Source organism: Alosa sapidissima, chromosome 18 (assembly GCF_018492685.1).
Source record: "Alosa sapidissima isolate fAloSap1 chromosome 18, fAloSap1.pri, whole genome shotgun sequence".
Taxonomy (NCBI): Eukaryota; Metazoa; Chordata; class Actinopteri; order Clupeiformes; family Clupeidae; genus Alosa; species Alosa sapidissima.
The window spans coordinates 19219966-19239543 of NC_055974.1; the positions used below are offsets into that span (position 1 = coordinate 19219966).

At 40.9% G+C, this 19578-nt stretch overlaps 1 long non-coding RNA gene across 1 annotated transcript; it reads right to left on the bottom strand.

Annotated features, from left to right (window-relative positions):
• Window positions 1-13655: 13655 nt before the first annotated feature.
• LOC121689952 lies at window positions 13656-16681 on the bottom strand. Its single transcript, XR_006024938.1, has 3 exons — window positions 16429-16681; window positions 13865-13921; window positions 13656-13775 (listed from the first exon to the last, which is right to left on the bottom strand). It is a non-coding gene; the product is annotated as an uncharacterized LOC121689952 (long non-coding RNA).
• Between the last annotated feature and the right edge of the window lie 2897 nt (window positions 16682-19578).

A 19578-nucleotide genomic window follows, 5' to 3' on the forward strand; every position in this document is an offset into this window, starting at 1 on the left:
AAGGCTCTATCACCCTTAGTCTTAAGGCGTGTTTTGGGGATATAGAGAAGATTCTGAGATGAAGACCTAAGTGATCTTGGAGTGCTGTAAGGAATTAGTAGGTCACCTATGTAACTAGGTGCCAAACCACTGAGGGCTTTGAAGACAAAAAGTAAAATTTTAAACTTAACTCTGTGCTCCACAGGTAACCAGTGCAGCTTAGCCAACACAGGAGTTATATGCTCACGTTTCTTAGAGCCACTTAATAATCTAGCTGCTGCATTTTGAACTAGCTGAAGTCTGTTGAGAGTGGAGTGGGTCAGGCCTGCATATAATGAATTACAATAATCTAGTCTAGATGTTATGAAAGCATGTATAAGAGTTTCAAGATCGGAGAAGGACAAAAAGGGCTTCAGTTTTGCAATGGTTCTTCAGCTGCCTTTGACCACACTATTTATTTGCTTATTAAAATTTAAAGAGGAGTCAAAGAAAACCCCAAGATTCTTTACTTCACTGTGGCAGTTTGCAGAGAGAGGTCCTAGTGCATTTTTCAAGATAGAAACATCACTTGGAGGGCCACAAATAATTATATCAGTTTTACTTTCGTTCAGTTGAAGAAAATTTCTTGCCATCCAGCATTTGATGTCACGGAGACAGTTAAAAAATATTCTCCAAAGAACAAATGCCATTAGTGTTAAGAGGCAGGTAAAACTGAGTGTCATCTGCATAGCAGTGATACTGAATGTTATACTTTTTAAAAATTGAGCCAAGGGGTAGCATATAAAGAGAGAATAAAAGAGGGCCCAAAATGGAACCCTGAGGAACACCACACTTTATAAGGGCAGAGGAAGAGGAGAAATTGCCTAAACTAACTGAAACTGATCTATCACTAAGATAAGAAGAGAACCATTGCAGAACAGAACTCTGGAGACCAACTTCATCCTCCAAGCGTTTTAATAGGATGTTATGGTCAATGTTGTCAAATGCTGCACTCAGATCAAGAAGCACCAAGAGGGCGCAAGATCCAGAATCAACTGCTAAGAGAATGTCGTTTTGGACTTTAAGCAAGGCTGATTCAGTGCTGTGCAGAGATCTAAAACCCAGAGGTGGGACCAAGTCACTGTTTGGCAAGTCACAAGTAAGTCCCAAGTCTTAGCACTCAAGTCCAAGTCAAGTCCCAAGTAAATACAGAGAAGGGCAAGTCGAGTCCAAGTCCAAGTCTCATCAAAGCCAAGTCGAGTCCAAGTCCAAGTCCCAATCTTTTTCAAGTCCTGAACAAGTCATCAGGTACTCTTCACTTAATAATGGCATTATTAGACTATCGATCATAATTTTAACACTTCCATCTAATCCACATATTTTTTTTTTATAAATACAGATTAAAATATGTTCAATGTTTCTGTCTTGAAATCTTTTACGATATATGCATGCGCATACAATATACACATGTGCATACCTGAGTAATCTGTACAAAACGGATAGCTACATGACAAATAAAAATATTGTTTTTCCAAATTTCGGAGCTCACTGTAAGGATGAGTAATAATTTGACTGATGGCATTTCCCTGCGCTAGGCCACAGATTTGCCTGCAAACAATTTATTAGGCTGTCTGCCAGTGGCGACTCATAAGGGAAGCCAAGGTCAACACTTTTATATTATTTAAAAGATAATAATGACACAGTAATTTTGTTTTAAAGTATTCATTTCTTAAGAAATACTACACATTTGATGCTGTTTATCTCATTTGTAAATGGTGCACTGTCACTTTAAGCCCATTGTGTGCCACTGTCCACACATTCTCATAATGATCTTTTTTTTACCAGCTCCATTCCTATGGCTAGTCCACAAACTCAAACATTGTTTGTGCCACATGAATAGCACAATATTAACAATGATAAGCATTATATTAAGTTGGCACAAACAGCTTTCATTCCTTTGGAAATAGATGCATGTATGACATGATGCTTGCTTGACATTTTCTGTTTGCAATTAAATGTGAATTATGAGCCTGGTAGCCAGTAGCCACCTAGCTAGCTGAGTGGAATGCGTTTCAATCGGCATATCAATGTGCTTCATGTAAACAAATTATTGAATAGGCCTACTTCAAGACTCACCATTTCCATTAAACAAAGGCAAAGACAACTCTTCATATTCTTGTCCACTTTCCAAATCACAGTGAGTGCAGCCTATGTCATAGTGACCTGGATCTCATAGTTTATAACAGTAGTGAGAACCGGATAAATCCGCAATTTCCCCTAATCTCGTATTTGTTGCCTTCATGATTTCCTTTTATACGTTTCTTATATTTAAAAGAAAATATCAATCATCATCAACAATGACAAGCCAGCTGGAACCTGCCACTCGTTTTCTCTCCCTCTCGTGCGTGCTTAGATGGGGTTCTCAATTAAATGGAGTAGGCTAGCATAAGTTCAAGTTGGATCTTAATGGAGAGGACTCGAAAAGTATCATCTTTATGTAACATGCTGTTGGTGCATTTTGACATTGTAAACGTTCTCTAACAAGAGTGCAAATCAGTTTGCAGTAAAGCTACTCGTTATTAGCTAAATGTTGGTCGTTTCTCTGTCTCTTGGTGCCCTACACACAGTGCGTAACGCATGTGGGGGTAGCGGCAGCACTGAACTGTGCTCTGGACTGGCCGCTTGTCTCCGCTATTTTTTTTTTTTTTAGTCGCGGAGGGAAAGCATCTCTGGGGTGACTGGTCCACGATCAGGATATTTAGTTTTTGACTCGTGACATGTCAAGTCGTCACAAGTCAAAGAGGCACTCTCTGAGCGGAGAGTGGTGATTGCTCAACCCTTTTGTCTCTTCCCAGCCTCTGGGTCTGGCTACCAGCGTGCCGGATAAGAGACCGGGGCGCACCAGCGAGATGGTGGAGCCAGTATCGATCAAGGCGCGACACCGAGTCCCGTCTAGCGTACAGTCCACATAGAGTCCTCTTGTTTGGCCGAGCCGGCCCAGCCGTATGCAGTCCATAGCCAGGGAGGTAGTGAAACTTGAAGGTGGCATCCCTCCCGCCGTGCCACCTCCCTCTAGTTTGACTGGGGCGCGCGCGTGAGGGGTGCTGGGGCTGGACAGTCTGTCGCGTCGTCTCCAACTCCTCCCCGTCTTCCTCCATCGATGTCTGGCGTACGCAATGCCTAGACTCCGTTGTGTGGAAGATGTTTTCCACCCGTTCTGCCTTCGCCAGCGCCACGGCCAGCGAGCTGGGGGCGCTCAGGCGAAGGTGTTCTCTCAGCCGTTCCGGGTGGATGCCTTGCACAAACGCTTCCAGTGCCATCTCTTCATGTAGACTCTGGCTGTACGTTGGGTAGCCCCGCCGGGCATACAGCTGCAGGTCAGCCGCGAACTTGCCCAGTCTCTCGCCCTTGTGTCGCCGTCTGGAAGCGAGTTGTTCTCGAGCATCGCTGGTGAAGATACGTCGTTGCAGAGCGGCTTCGATTGCGGTCCAGCTTGCTTGCTCTGCCGGTGGCAGGTCTTCTAATACTTGTAGCGCTTCCCCCTCCAGGGCCAACGCCACCTGTATGCCCGTTCTCCCCGCCGACCAGCCATTCAGCTCGGCTGCCAGACGGACCTGCACCAGGTATGTCGCCAGCGGCCTCTCACCATTGTAGCGGGGCAACTTGGCGTTGGAGCGCCCTTCAGCCGCCGTTGGACCGGGGACCGGCCGATTTCCCTCGCTCCCGTGTGGAGTGGGTTCCAGTGGCGGGATGCAGCCATCAGCCCGGTTCGTCGTCTCCTGTGGCCTGGGGCGGGCTTCTTCGTTAAGGTCACGCTGCAGGCTGGCAGGAACCTCATCATCGCCGGAATATTGGTTGCAGCTTTTTCCTCCCGTCCAGTAGGGGTCGACATCCCACTTCTGACACCAATGTAACAATCTGCAAGGTTGTCTCAGAATGGTTTATTGGTTATGCACCAAAACACACGAACACATAATTCCGGGCCAGACCTGGCCCTTATGCTCCAGCACTAAACATCTATGTGAGGCTGTATCTACAACACACACTAGTTAGACCCGGTTATGAACACTGTAATCAACTATAAACATAAACACAACAGACAGGACATACAACGTTGTCAACCCACCTGGTTTAGAACATGAACATTACACACATACACACACTGCACAGCATCATGGGAGCACAGTCATGAAAAGCTAGGCTCATTACAGTATATTACACAATAGGCCTTCTCACTGAACCACCTTGCTTATTGTCTTTGCACCTTGCTTATGGTGTCAGAGGATTCATATGATTTAAACTGGCATAGGTTACGTCAGTGTTGCAGAACTGTTTGAATTTACATACAAGTTGGTTCAATATTGCAAACAACTCATCTATTATATTTTACCACATCTACTTGTGGAACACTTGAGATAGCTTGCGGACCACACTTTGAGTACCACTGCTGTATGTAAATATAATAAAGTTATTTATTGAAAATTGACCTGTTTTGTATATTGGTTTTAGGAGTTTCATCAGTTTTTGTCCCTTTTAAGCTAAAGGTTTATCTTACCTTTCATGTCTTCTGTCTCACAGGGTGCCATAGTTGAAGGTTTAGTGCATTTTGAAGGGAGTACATTATGCTAAGGCAGACTGGTTCTAATCCTGGGTACAGGGTCATACAGACAACAGGGGTACTGGTGTTGCCCATTTTTCTAACCACATGAGCAATCCCCTTACGAAAAAGTAGTATAGGAATCTTATAGTATTTGGGACAAAATATTATAGTAATCTTATAGGAATAATTATTATAGGAGTAATTGGGACATACTGTAGAAGTACTACTAATAACTCTATAATATCCTGTAACTGCTATAGTTTTTCTATAGTAGTCTTATAGTACCTATAGTATGTCCCAAATACTATAGTATTCCTATAAGACTACTGTCATATTTAGTCCCAAAATACTATAAGATTCCTAGGCTACTTTTTCTGTCATACGTGACAGAAAACAACTTGAGTAGGCTAACCTCTGCCAATATCAGGCTATCAAAGCCATAGTTCTCATTACCGGAGAAGTCTTGCACATTCTCTGCTTCTGTAGGCATTCTGGTACAATTCCAGCAAAATATAGCTAGGTATGCGTGTTTGCATTTAGATCTATATAATATATTGGGTTATGACCAAGTGGTCTTTCAATGATAGTATCATGGAATTCAAACCATAACTATCTATTCCGATAGCATTAGCAGGCTAGGTCAGTGGCTGAACTGCATTTAGGGTGCTTACCTGTGTTGTAAAGACTTTTGACTGTGTAAAGAAATAGGTCTTTATTTTAAAACGTTTCCAACTGTTTATTACTTTAAAGCAAGATGACGATTGTCACAAACGTTTACCTCTTTTAGGAGAAATTTTAAGCTGACAGGCAATTGTTACCATTCTATTAAACCAACGCTCACCGACAGACGATCAGGAAGCGGTTCTTCTTCCTACTCGGATACTAGGATCAAACCACAAGAAGTTGTATCTCCGAAGACATTTTGTGCAACAGTTTTGACTCGAGTTTTAGCCAGGTTTTAGCACTGTAAAGTTGTGTAGAATTCTGGGGTATTCTTACTGTATTCTGATGTGTATGTTACTTCTGTGTGTAGTATACAACAGGGAGAGGTTCATATTATTGTACATAACTGTGCCTTAGGCCTGTGTACCAGCAGGAAGGTCATACAGGCCGATGTTTAGGAACATCCGAGGAACATCAGTGATAACATGGGCCGAGGGAGACAGCATGTCTGCCTATTCAGGCTAGTGTCTCCATCTGACCAGGGCCGGGTTGTGTACACTGGTTAGCACCTGCCGTTTGTATATTTTAGTATAACAGGCTTTGTCTTAGGTTTTGACTTGGAGACGGATCGAGGAAGCGACCCGAGGAGCATCTTCTGTCGGAAGGCTCAGCAGCCGCTTCTAATAACAACCACAACTGTTAGACTCTGCACAGTTTTACTGTTTGAGACTTAGCCTGTGTTCTGTTATTCATTGTTGTACATCTACAATAAATCATCATCTAATCGCCGATCCTGATCCCGCCGTCAAGCTTTATTGACCATCTTCAATACAGACATTAGAACTAAAACACAACGCAACAACCAGAGAATCTAACAATATTTATGAATTGGAGAAAACAATGGCAGCAAGTAAATTAGTATAAATATAAAAAAGACACCCGGTTTGTTTATACATACAAAATAGTTGTGCAATATGCAATATGTTTAGTAATACGAGCTCCAAGTCTTTAGCAGTAGAAAACAAAAACAGACATGGTTTATTTTTCCTCCAACAATTGAATTGTTTGATAACTACATTTATATTTAAATAAATATATAAATGAATAGGTTATGATCACAGACAGTAATCAGCAATAATCAGAACACAGATCATAATTTATCATATCTGTTTTGGTGGTGGAATTAGATCCATCAAACATTTCCTCTTCATGGGGACAGTCCACAATGCAAGGTTAAAGATGAGAGATCACCGGGTTCACCAGCTCTGAGCCGCAAGGAGTGACAAGAGGGTGAGCCCACAGGCACTCAGGAGGTTAACACTGCTGCTGACTTCACCCGCTGACACAGCTGTGTGTGTGTGTGTGTGTGTGTGTGTGTGTGTGTGTGTGTATGAATTCGGGAAGAAGACAAAGGAGGTAGTTAGTACAGACTCAAAATAATTAATTATTAATGCATTATATTTATATTTCCCTTGCACACCTGACAGACATGATATACTCTCGTAACAAGCATAGGCTTTTACACGGCAAGAAATATTGGGCATGACTGGCACATAAACAAATCAGTAAGAAATCAAATAAGGAAAATCAATTAAATTCATAGATTAGTCTTTTCCCTGTATAACGATGAATTATATGGTCAGGGAACAAACTACAGTACAAATAGTGTTGTAAGCAGTCTATGTGAATCCTGTCTGATCTCCAACAATCTCCCACATATATTAATGTGTAACAGTTTACTGTTCAAATTGGCATGCCAAAATGAGAAACTGTAGCCTTGTGCCTTTTGAAAATGCTTAAACTTAAAGAGTAAAATGTTTTATTAACATGGTTAAGTATTTTGACACTCGTGGGCAAAAAAAAGAGTGACAATAATTTTTCATTCAGATGGCACTGGCATCTTTTGCAGTTAATCCACTGTGTGGTGCAGTTTGCACATATTGTTGAATAATGCATTTACTGTAACATTAATTATTGACTAAAAAAGAGGAAGAACTCCCTTGGTTTATGTAACACAACTGTCTACCTGTGCCGTCGATGAAGATGATGGTAAATGACAAGTTTCCACTCAATGCAGCTCTAGTCAGGGTGGCTATAATCTGTGTATCATTGGGGAACGTTGCGTCGGAGGTTATGGTCATGTTCGCCTCATGGATAATTGATCCATTGCTGTTGAAGGGGAAATACAAAAGTATAGCAAGAAGCAAGATTAGAATACATGTCTAGCATGAGCATCTCGCGCGCACACACACACACACACACACACACACACACACAGTTACTTGCTTACCCACACCCATAGGTTTGCCAGCTTTTGGAAGAATCTTTGAATTTGACATTTCTGTGGTGTAGCTAGCTATAGCTCGATGGTGTTTTATGCCCCAAATGTCGTCTTCCAGGCAGCGCTGCCACCGCTGATTTAAAGGAGAATTCCGGTGTGATATTGACCTAAAGTGTATCGAAACATGATACCGAGTGTGAACGTATGTCTCATAGCCCATCTCGGCTTGTCCCCTGCACTCCAAAATCTGGCGCTAGTTAGCCGATGCTACCAACATCTTTTTCAATAGTGGTGCTTCGGCATCGGGCTAGCCATGCAAATAAATCACTGTTTTACACCCATTTACGAGGCTCAATGTATCTCCACACTTCATTGGTAGACTTCCGAGGGCCCTGACATTTAAAACGAGACATTGAGAACTTTGAAAAAGCACTGGTAGTTTACTTACAAGACGATTTATACAGACAGTATCTTCATGAAGTTTAGCGTTTGCAGCCATCTTGAATTTAGTCACGATAAGTCGAGCAACGAGTAAGAATGAACAGGTATGATAAGGGATCAGATTCCAAAAATAATTCAGTGGAAATGCATGGATTCCAGTTGCTGCTACTGGAAGAAACTGGAATCCATGCATTTCCACTGAATTATTTTTGAATAAGGTGAAGGTAATTTTCTGATTCCACCCCATCTCTCTCTTCCACTTGCTTCTTGTCACTTTCTTCACTGTCTTATCAAAGCTTGTCAGCTAATGTGAGAACAGCTGTGTTCAATGAAGCCCACAGTGTTTCAATGACGGCTATTGCTGAAGCGTCAGGCCTGGCGTGAATCCCTCCTTATTTGAAGACGTACGCTAATAAAGACGGGAAATTTACTGATTCAAGTTCACAACGCAAAGGGCACCGACAAAGGTAACCAGTCGTATTGCATATGCAAATCCTTAGTGGGGTTTGAATTCCCTTTCGTGTAGCATCCCTTTCTCCATTCCACAGTGGGGAGTTCACCTTGTCTAAATAAGAATTATATTTCCTTATTAGTTACATGGTTGAGGTTGAAGATATTTAGGCACATCAAGTTTCTCACATACTGGAACTTCAATATAGCCATATGATTCTTTTGTTCAGTTCTTTGATTCTTTTGTTCAGTTCTGCACTGGATTTGAATTAGGAACCTTGGCCATGGATATTGTAAAAACCATACATAGGATTTTGGCCTATTGATTATAATTTATAATGTGGTTAATTAAAAGCTTTGTCACTCCGTCACTTTGGATAAAAGTGCAGCTAAATGACTAAATGTAAATGATTCTTAGTTTTGACTATAAATTGTGTCCACACTACATGAACTTAGATGGTAGACTAAGGCAGACGGTATACTATTTGTTATCACAGGCTAAATTGTATTCATTTTAATTTTAATTTTATTTAAATACTTAAGGACCCTGGCCTGTTTACGAGTATGTGTGAAGAAAGACAAAGATGTATAGTTAGGTATGAAACTAGTTGGTAGTTCCTGCTTTCAATACCTTTTGATCTGCGAAAACCCATATTTGTCAGCAATTTAAAAACAAAAATGGCTGCCATGGTCCCAGAGGCCAAATCTGAGGCACCTTTTATTTATAATAAAGGTGCCCATTTTGTGAGTTTTTATATATAAAAAAGTATTTAAAAATTCAAAAGTACAGTATTTCATTTTAATACATAATATGGTTACTGTATTTTGTAGTTTATTTTGATACCTTTCAAATTAGGGTATTAGGCATTTTATTTGAAAATAATTCTGATGTATTTTCGCACCCCCCTACACACACACACACACACACACACACACACACGCACACAAACACAATTATCTATGCTTTTTACAGTGTGAAGTTTGACAGTCACCTGAAGCTTGTTGGTGTGAGGCTGATGAAATCAGGTTGGTAGTCTTCAAAGAAAAATGGCTCAAGCTACATGGATGGAATAAAGAAATACAGAAAGTCTAAAATTACAAGGTCAATCATTTCATACTGTCAATCATCTAAAATTCGCAAAATGTAGGTTACCTCTCTTTTAATGAGTGAGGATCTTTTACTGAAGGCCCCCGAAGTGGAATTCAAAAGGTCAGCAATAAATGTGTCATTGGTACGGAACTGGACAATGGCTGTTGATTTGGGTTCACCTGGAAAACACACACACACGCTTGTGAAGACATATTATATACTAGTTTGTGTCTGAACCAAGTCTTTGGTTTATTTGTTATACATATGTTCATTCATGGTTTTAAAGATCAGTAACAATTTTCTTACTTCTCACAAATATGGATCCAGGAACCACAGAAAGATTGAAGCCCGAATTTGAGTCATTTACAGCGATAGCCAGGGCTTCAGCAACAGCAGAGCTTGTAGGGAGGGGCTCAATTGAAGTCTCGTTGAACACAACGTCAACATCTGTCTCAACTTCATCTGTTCTGAATCGAGTAACCAGCCTGTAACAGTGTCAAAGCATTTGTCTCAGTCTCAAAATGTACATTGCTCTCTAACTGTGATTTGACTTAAGAGGGTAATTTACCTGAATTGTCTCACAATGGTCCGCACAAACCGTGATCCAAAACGTTGTTGATAGATCACATCACACTACACATAAAGACAGCAAAAGAGAGAAAACATTTTTCAGATTTATTGTATTACAGTTTTTCTTTGATTTCTTCAAGTTCAAACTCTATATCATCTAGTCACATGTTCACATTATAAAGTCAAACAAACAGCAAATGATTTCACACATCCATGAAATCACAAATGTACAATTGTCTGCTGTTTTTGATATTATTAATTGCTAATTAAAATATTAATGAAAAATGTCATGTTGGTTTTCTGTTGCATTAGCATTAGTTTATTGTTTGAATGCATGCAACAGTTGTAGAACCTACTGTCATATTTTTCGGAAAAGCACTGCTGTACTGTAAAGCAGCCTGGACTTTTTCCCTATATGACAATTAAATACATGATCCAACAACAAACTGCAGTACAAACAATGCTACTATATGAACAGATATGCTTGTATATAATCTGTGCATTGTAGTTTTTCAGTAATCAGTGACTGAAGTCAGAATACTTGTATTTGTTGTGTTGGTTTCTGATTGCATGAGTACTTACTGCATTTTCAACCACTGCTGCTTGTTGCTGGAACTCTGGGCTCCCGGTGTTGGCAAGAGCTGACTGAAATACTATGAGGAGGACAGCACGAATCTCAATAGTAGGAGCGGGACGGGATGGTGGTCTAGTTGTAGTTGTGGTGGTGGTTGTAGTGGGAATGGTTGTTGTGGTGGCTAGAGTAGTTGTAATTGTGGTAGGGGCTGTAGTGGTTTGTGTTGCTTCACTTGTCGTTGATTGTGTTGCTCCGGCTGTAGACGATTGTGATGCTCCAACTGTAGTCGATTGTGATGCTCCAACTGTAGCTGATTGTGTTGCTCCGGCTGTGGTTGATTGTGATGTTCCAACTGAAGTTGATTGTGTTGTTCCGGCTGTGGTTGATTGTGTTTCCCCAATTGTAATGGTTTGTGTTGCTTCACTTGTAGTTGATTGTGCTGCTGTATTTGTAGTTGATTGTGTTGCTCCGGCTGTAGATGATTGTGATGCTCCAACTGTAGTCGATTGTATTACTCCGGCTGTGGTTGATTGTGATGTTCCAACTGAAGTTGATTGTGTTGTTCCGGCTGTGGTTGATTGTGATGTTCCAACTGTAGTCGATTGTGTTGTTCCGGCTGTAGAAGATTGTGATGCTCCAACTGTAGTCGATTGTATTGCTCCGGCCGTAGATGATTGTGATGCTCCAACTGTAGTTGATTGTATTGCTCCGGCTGTGGTTGATTGTGATGTTCCAACTGAAGTTGATTGTGTTGTTCCGGCTGTGGTTGATTGTGATGTTCCAACTGTAGTCGATTGTGTTGTTCCGGCTGTAGAAGATTGTGATGCTCCAACTGTAGTCGATTGTATTGCTCCGGCCGTAGATGATTGTGATGCTCCAACTGTAGTTGATTGTGTTGTTCCGGCTGTGGTTGATTGTGTTTCCCCAATTGAAGTGGTTTGTGTTGCTTCACTTGTTGATTGAGGGGTTTCATTTGTGGTTGATTGTGCTGCTGCATTTGTAGTTGGTTGTGCTGTTGCAGCTGTAGATGATTGTAATGTTCCAACTGTAGTCGATTGTGTTGCCTCAGCTGTAGTTGATTGTGTTTCCCCAATTGTAGTGGTTTGTGTTGCTTCATTTGTAGCTGATTGTGTTGCTCCGGTTGTAGATGATTGTGATGCTCCAACTGTAGCTGATTGTGTTGCTCCGGCTGTGGTTGATTGTGATGTTCCAACTGAAGTTGATTGTGTTGCTCCGGCTGTGGTTGATTGTGATGTTCCAACTGAAGTTGATTGTGTTGTTCCGGCTGTGGTTGATTGTGTTTCCCCAATTGAAGTGGTTTGTGTTGCTTCACTTGTTGATTGAGGGATTTCATTTGTGGTTGATTGTGCTGCTGCATTTGTAGTTGGTTGTGCTGTTCCAGCTGTAGACGATTGTGATGCTCCAACTGTAGTCGATTGTATTGCTCCGGCAGTGGTTGATTGTGATGTTCCAACTGAAGTTGATTGTGTTGTTCCGGCTGTGGTTGATTGTGTTTCCCCAATTGAAGTGGTTTGTGTTGCTTCACTTGTAGTTGATTGTGCTGCTGCATTTGTAGTTGATTGTGTTGCTCCGGCTGTAGATGATTGTGATGTTGCAACTATAGTTGATTGTGTTGCTCCGGCTGTGGTTGATTGTGATGTTCCAACTGAAGTTGATTGTGTTGTTCCGGCTGTGGTTGATTGTGTTTCCCCAATTGTAGTGGTTTGTGTTGCTTCACTTGTTTGTGCTGCTGCATTTGTGTGTGTGTTGGCTGTGGTTGATTGTGCTGCTGTATTTGTAGTTGATTGTGTTGCTCCGGCTGTAGATGATGGTGATGTTGCAACTATAGTTGATTGTGTTGCTCCGGCTGTAGATGATTGTGATGCTCCAACTGTAGTCGATTGTATTACTCCGGCTGTGGTTGATTGTGTTTCCCCAATTGTAGTGGTTTGTGTTGCTTCACTTGTAGCTGATTGTGTTGCTCCGTCTGTAGATGATTGTGATGCTCCAACTGTAGTCGTCTGTGTTGCTCCGGCTGTAGATGATTGTAATGCTCCAACTGTAGCTGATTGTGTTGCTCCGGCTGTAGATGATTGTAATGTTCCAACTGTAGTCGATTGTGTTGCCTCAGCTGTAGTTGATTGTGTTTCCCCAATTGTAGTGGTTTGTGTTGCTTCACTTGTAGCTGATTGTGTTGCTCCGGCTGTGGTTGATTGTGATGTTCCAACTGAAGTTGATTGTGTTGTTCCGGATGTGGTTGATTGTGTTTCCCCAATTGTAGTGGTTTGTGTTGCTTCACTTGTAGTTGATTGTGCTGCTGTATTTGTAGTTGATTGTGTTGCTCCGGCTGTAGTCGATTGTGATGCTCCAACTGTAGTCGACTGTGTTGCACCGGTTGTAGATGATTGTGATGCTCCAACTGTAGCTGATTGTGTTGTTCCGGATGTGGTTGATTGTGTTTCCCCAATTGTAGTGGTTTGTGTTGCTTCACTTGTAGCTGATTGTGTTGCTCCGGTTGTAGATGATTGTGATGCTCCAACTGTAGCTGATTGTGTTGTTCCGGCTGTGGTTGATTGTGTTTCCCCAATTGAAGTGGTTTGTGTTGCTTCACTTGTTGATTGAGGGATTTCATTTGTGGTTGATTGTGCTGCTGCATTTGTAGTTGGTTGTGCTGTTCCAGCTGTAGACGATTGTGATGCTCCAACTGTAGTCGATTGTATTGCTCCGGTTGTAGATGATTGTGATGTTCCAACTGTAGTTGATTGTGTTGCTCCGTCTGTAGATGATTGTGATGCTCCAACTGTAGTCGATTGTATTGCTCCGGCTGTGGTTGATTGTGTTTCCCCAATTGTAGTGGTTTGTGTTGCTTCACTTGTAGTTGATTGTGCTGCTGCATTTGTAGTTGATTGTGTTGCTCCGGCTGTAGATGATTGTGATGTTGCAACTATAGTTGATTGTGTTGTTCCGGCTGTGGTTGATTGTGTTTCCCCAATTGAAGTGGTTTGTGTTGCTTCACTTGTAGTTGATTGATGGGTTTCATTTGTGGTTGATTGTGTTGCTGCTTTTGTGGTTGATTGTGTCGCTTCATTTGTTGTTAGTCTTGTTGTTCCTAGAGTATTTGACTGTGTAGCTCCAATTGCAGCGAATGCTGCGGATGAGAAAAGTTAATTAGATAAATAAAAGTAATTGTATTCACCTGCAAAAATAAATGATCCTATTATATCTGATACTACTCACCAAGAATCACAATGACCATAGCAGTGATTTTCCCCCACATTTCCTTAGTTGAAGGATCTGTGACAGAGTGGGTCATATGTTTGCACACACACACACACACAGACACAGACACACACACACACACACATTAAATTAGTTATATTTGGTGTATTTTTAAGTACTTGGAAGAGATCCTTTAGTACATTTGTATTATGTAGATCTAGTGTCTGTGTGGCAATTGCATGGTGCATTTGTGTCAATTGCATGGTGATGTGACCCATCTAACAGAAAGCACATCTACCTAAAGGTACAAATAAAGTAAGACCACACATTTTCAGGAAGCAAAATAATTTGCTAGCATTAATTCTAAGGCGTCTTATTGTTTAACAAAGTAATTCAAGTCCCTAGTGCTAAGCGTTTAATGATAATTCTTATTATTATAGCATATTGCATACTGTATCATAATAAGGAGCCCGGGATATATATTTTTCCCACGAAATTGTGCACTCTTGTGTATTTGTACATAATTGTAAAGTGAAAACATGAATGCACAGTCTAGCAAAATGGCCACGCAATTTTGTAAAACACACAATTTATACGAGCACACCAATTAGTAAAATGAGTGCTCATCCTCTCAATTTATATAATAAAATCTTGCAATGACACCTCCCAGGGTTCAATCACCATTTACCATATGTCTGGGAGAGCTTAGTGAGTTGAGGATCCTCTCAACTTTGATCAATTCACATAAACAGCAGGTTATTTAATTCCACCCCTGAATGTTTTGAAACTTCCATTTAAAAGAGATCATGATTAGTTGTGAAGCTTCTACAACTGGATCTACAAGTTATTCTCTGTTGTGAAGGCCAAACAAGGACACACATACAAATAATCTGCTAATTGTGATTTTACATAATTTAATTTATGAAAACAAGGCTGCCATGTGAAGATGGAACCACCTAGTTGCTCATCAATAGCTAGCGAAATACACTACAAACTGACACAGTCACATATAAAAAAATAAACTGTTTGATGACACGTTTGTATGGACAGGACGTAATTTCATTTGACTTACAATAAAACATTTACAACAATGGATGATTGAGGTTGTTGTTTGTGGTGTTATTGCAAGCTGCTGAATTCCCTTGCTACTGAGATCTCTTGTAAGTGATTCTGCATGTGAATTTCGAAACATTACAACATGAATTAAAGGTGCGATTTGTTAACCTGACCCTAGCCAGATGAATTTCGTTCCGCTTAGCTCCGCCTAGCTTCACTCACATCCATCTGGGACCTCTTCCATTGAGAGTGATTTCTGCAACCGACTTTATGGTTCAGCCAATCAGGACGCAGGGCGGGGAGTTTCATAGATGTGACATAGCGTAGAAGCGACTGTGACACTGTTATTAGCGTCACGGGTTGGCTTCGATGTGAGTGGTTGAAGTAGCACGTCAATAGATGACGGACAAGTGGCTTATTCAATCATATGCAAGCATTTTTTGATTAGGCCCAGCCTTCTGAAGCAACACTTCAATGGATCGGTTCCAGATGGATGAGTGGAGCTAGGCGGAGCGAAATTCATCTGGCTAGGGTCAGGTTAGCGATTTGTAGGATTGTTACAGAACGTTCTGTAGGCCAAAATCAAAACACTGGTGAACGTTCTCAAGACTACCAGACGTGAGCCTCTTCTGGGTTGCCAGATGTAATGAAGACTTAGCTAACGTTAGTTGACCTGCAGCTGCTTTAACGTTTCTCCAATCATGACCCAGCTACACATTAAGGAAACAGACTAATGAAGTTTAGCCTAGACTACCTGTTGTGGAGAAATATGGCCAGCTCTGCGTCAGACTTGATATTCTTCGTTTGACGAAGACGTCACCATATCAGGAAGCTCCTCCGATGTCCACTTAATTTGTTTCTTGTTTTAATTTTGTAAATTTGCCTGCCTCTCGTAGGCGTTCATGACTACAACTGACAGCTGTTGACAGTTGGCCTTTGCTAATTTGGCAACCCAAATAGGAGGACGTGCTAGCCCATTATTAATACGCTATTCTAGAATGAATCGTTCAAAACATAAACGAAAATTCCAAGAGATTCCGCCCCGTAACTCATTTTTTTCATGGGTTTTACGGGGTTTTACGGGTTAGAGTAATGTTGTCAAATAAGCCATTACGTCAATTCATCGTGTTTCCTTACTCTCTGACAACATATGGTGATCATTTTCTGAATGGTTACAGTTTATTTTCCATTATTTCCTACATATTGGACCTTTAATACAAAGCTTTACAATTGTATGTAGATTTCAGGTAGATGTCCTCTCATCTACATATAAACACTCACTGACTTAAGTGCTACAATTAGCACTAAAAGGCTTTATGACCCTTACTTCATTACATTAGCAGACCTGAAGTTACAGTAAGACTGGCACAGATAGTTATACTGACATTTAAACATTCTGGTTTTTTTTTATTATAAGGGTCAACATGGCTATTCTATTTAATCACCAGAATGAAAAAAATATGCTACATTTAAAATGAATGATCAATTGCGTATGTTGAAAAGTCAAGAAAGTCTGACACACTCACATGATCCTAGTATGCAGATGGCCGATCCCAATTGTAGTTAGCCCAATTTCAGTTAAGTCCTCAGGGAACTCTGTCAGTTGAATCGTGGTGATTCTACTGATGGTGAACCTGTGAAATGATTCTCTGTTTGTCTGTGTGATATAGATTTATATATATATAGGTGGGGTGACTTGATGGGAAACCAGTATTTAGTCATGCCTCGCACAAAAAACCCACACCCAGAATCCACGTTCTCCCTGACGTACACACACAGATTCACCTTTCACCACACCCCATGGTGACTCAGAATATTCTCCTTCTTTTGTAATATGTTTGCACAAACATTGTGTGAGTTGGTAGTTTAGTTACCATAGCAGTGTTATCGTTCAATTTACCTTCACAGCCTCACCTGTTTGTGCCATTATTTGGTCAGTAAGGGAGTTTAGTATTTTGCCGTGCATTGCGGTGTTCAACCTGTTATAATTCATTTTCCTAATGGTAGTGTTCCAATCCCATGTGCAGTCTCCAAATGTTGAGAGGATTGCATTTTCCAGTTCAAAGTGGGGCTTTCTATAATTGTAACAACTATAATATGTCTTTACCACAAATGTGTATTTCCAAAGAAATCCTATATATTTCACAGTAGGCCTGTAACACAGAGCTGATGTGACAAAAAGCTTCAGTTTTGTCCCCCAAGTCCAACAGATATTTCTCAATTTCAATGGATTGCAACTTTGCAACATGCATTTTAGATAGTTCTAGGCCCAGTTCCCCGAAAGCATCTTAAGCCTAAGAGCGTCGTAAAGTCCCTCAAGACAAGCCTTAAGATTTGCCGACTGTTTCCCGAAACCATCGTAGAGCGTCGTGAAAGCGTAGAGCGTCATTAAGAGCGTCGTGAAAACACTCGTAGATCTACGAGTGCTCCAGAGTTCTCGTTACCAGCTAAGAGCGTCTTAACAGTACTTCTCACTGAGGTCACCAACAGGACATACAGAGGAATTGCAACTTAGAATACATAATCCAATTTACGTTCCCATTCTTTATTGTGTTTACCTGTGATGAATCAGATTTTAGCGTGCAAAATAGCATAGCCTATATTTAATGTTCATAATAATGTGATGAAAAGCGGACAAAAATGCAATCAAGTTATGAAACGAGACGTTGCCAGAATAGTTTGCCGTTATCTTTGCTAAGTGAAGGCTACAGTATATTTTATTAGGCCTATGAGGTAAAAGCAGAGAAAGGAACATGTGGTTTAGTCTGTAGCATCACTGCAGCATGTACTGCATCAAAATCTAAGCCTACACCTTTCCTCACTTTCTTACTCGACTTCTTTCTTATCTTCAAACTTGTTCTTAAGCGACACAGCGAAAAATGATTGCATGGTGCAACAATCTAATCTTAAAGGAATTATCCAGAGTAAAATGCACTTTAGATCAGGGGTCTCCAACCTTTTCAGAATGAGGGCTACCTGAAGACCCAAAATCATATGTAGGGCTACTCATTTGAAACAAACAGACCCTCACCCCTTTTTTGCAAGGGTAGTCCTCCTAAATAATAGGCCTATGTGATTTTTACTTTTAAATGATCAATATTGTGTAGGCCTATAAGTCTTTATATATTAAGCACCTGTATTTTCATCTGATTCTTCCAAACTTTAATATCAATATGCAACACTACCAACATTTTTGTTTAGTTTGTTCATTCCAAAGTTTGCATGGGGAATTTAATCTTAATTTTATAACAAAACAAAAAAACAATATTTTTGTGCAATTATTAATTTGGGTACAATTTGTACCCAATTTATACCCACCCACCATTATGAATTCAGAGGTTGTTTAAGTTCTGATTTTAGTGGACAATTCGGTTTTAACATTTTAATAGTAATCACCCACACCACCCTAAAATATGAAGACTCCTTTTAAAGTTATTGCACACCTGAAATCTCTCCATGATCTGACAAAAAAAGGTAATGCACAGTCCTGCATGCCACAAAATTATCAGCGGTATTATACGGCAGTAGCCTACGGAGGAAAAAAGGCCTGTGAGCTAAAGCAATTGTTTTTCAGTCCTTGAACAATCATACAATAACCGTATTTGACAAACATAGAATGGCCACAGAACTTTTGCAAAGATATGCTTCCATTGGCTACACCAGACGAGCAAGTTTCCCCCCCTTTACTGTCTATCAGGCCCGGACTGGTAATCTGTACAACTGGGCAAATGCCCGGTGGGCCTGTCCACATGTGGGCCGTAAGTTATTTAGCCTATTTGCGGCCCGTCATGTAGACCTAGGCTTACCCTATAAATGCAGTTGCATCCATTTGGATTGGGGGGTGACAGGTCAATCATTTTGGCCTCTTCATGACAGGTTCAGTGTGTTACGATCGCGCCCCCCTGCCCCACCCCTCAAGTGGATTTGTCCAAGCAGCCGGTTGGTTTGTGGGGAAATATAGCCTACGAGTCCATGCATGGTAGCCTAGGCTATATAAGTGCCCTCCGCTGGCTGGTGTTCACATCATCGCAGTTTAACCGTAAACAGCAATCAGAGGTGTCTAATTTTATTCCATAAATATATTGTTTTTATAGACGTAAGTTGCACGCGCTACGAAGAGCTTCCATTTACTGCACCATGTAGGCTACTGTAGTGCGGTTTGTCTGTCAACATAAAAACTCCGGGTACCTACAATCGCACAACTTGGTGGAAAAGTGTAGCACAGGTTAAAGAAAACCTATTCATGTTTGGACTCAAAAGGAACTTCAAAGTATTTCCCATATAGTAGCCTTTTAGCTCACAACGACAGAGAAAGTGGAACTTGGAAAGTGGAAGTCTCTCCACCGAGTGGAGTAGTAGCTGCACTGTGTAGCCTATCTTGACATGTCTTTAAGTTTTGGGTTACAATATACAGGTAGTGGGCTCTCTGTTGATTTTAATGAGTAGGCCTAAGCCTAAAGTTACAGCATTTCTATCACAATTGACCAGACTTTGACCTTTTGTCTTCTTTAAACAACATTCTGGCTATGATTGTTCCTTGTATTGCATCATGAGCCATCACTGCACCTATTGCATTCTACTGTAGCCTTAAGCCTAGCTCAGTCATTATGTTGTACCACATCACCCTCCACATTTTCCGTCATAGGCCATGTTGCATGTTTGAATGCAATATCAGT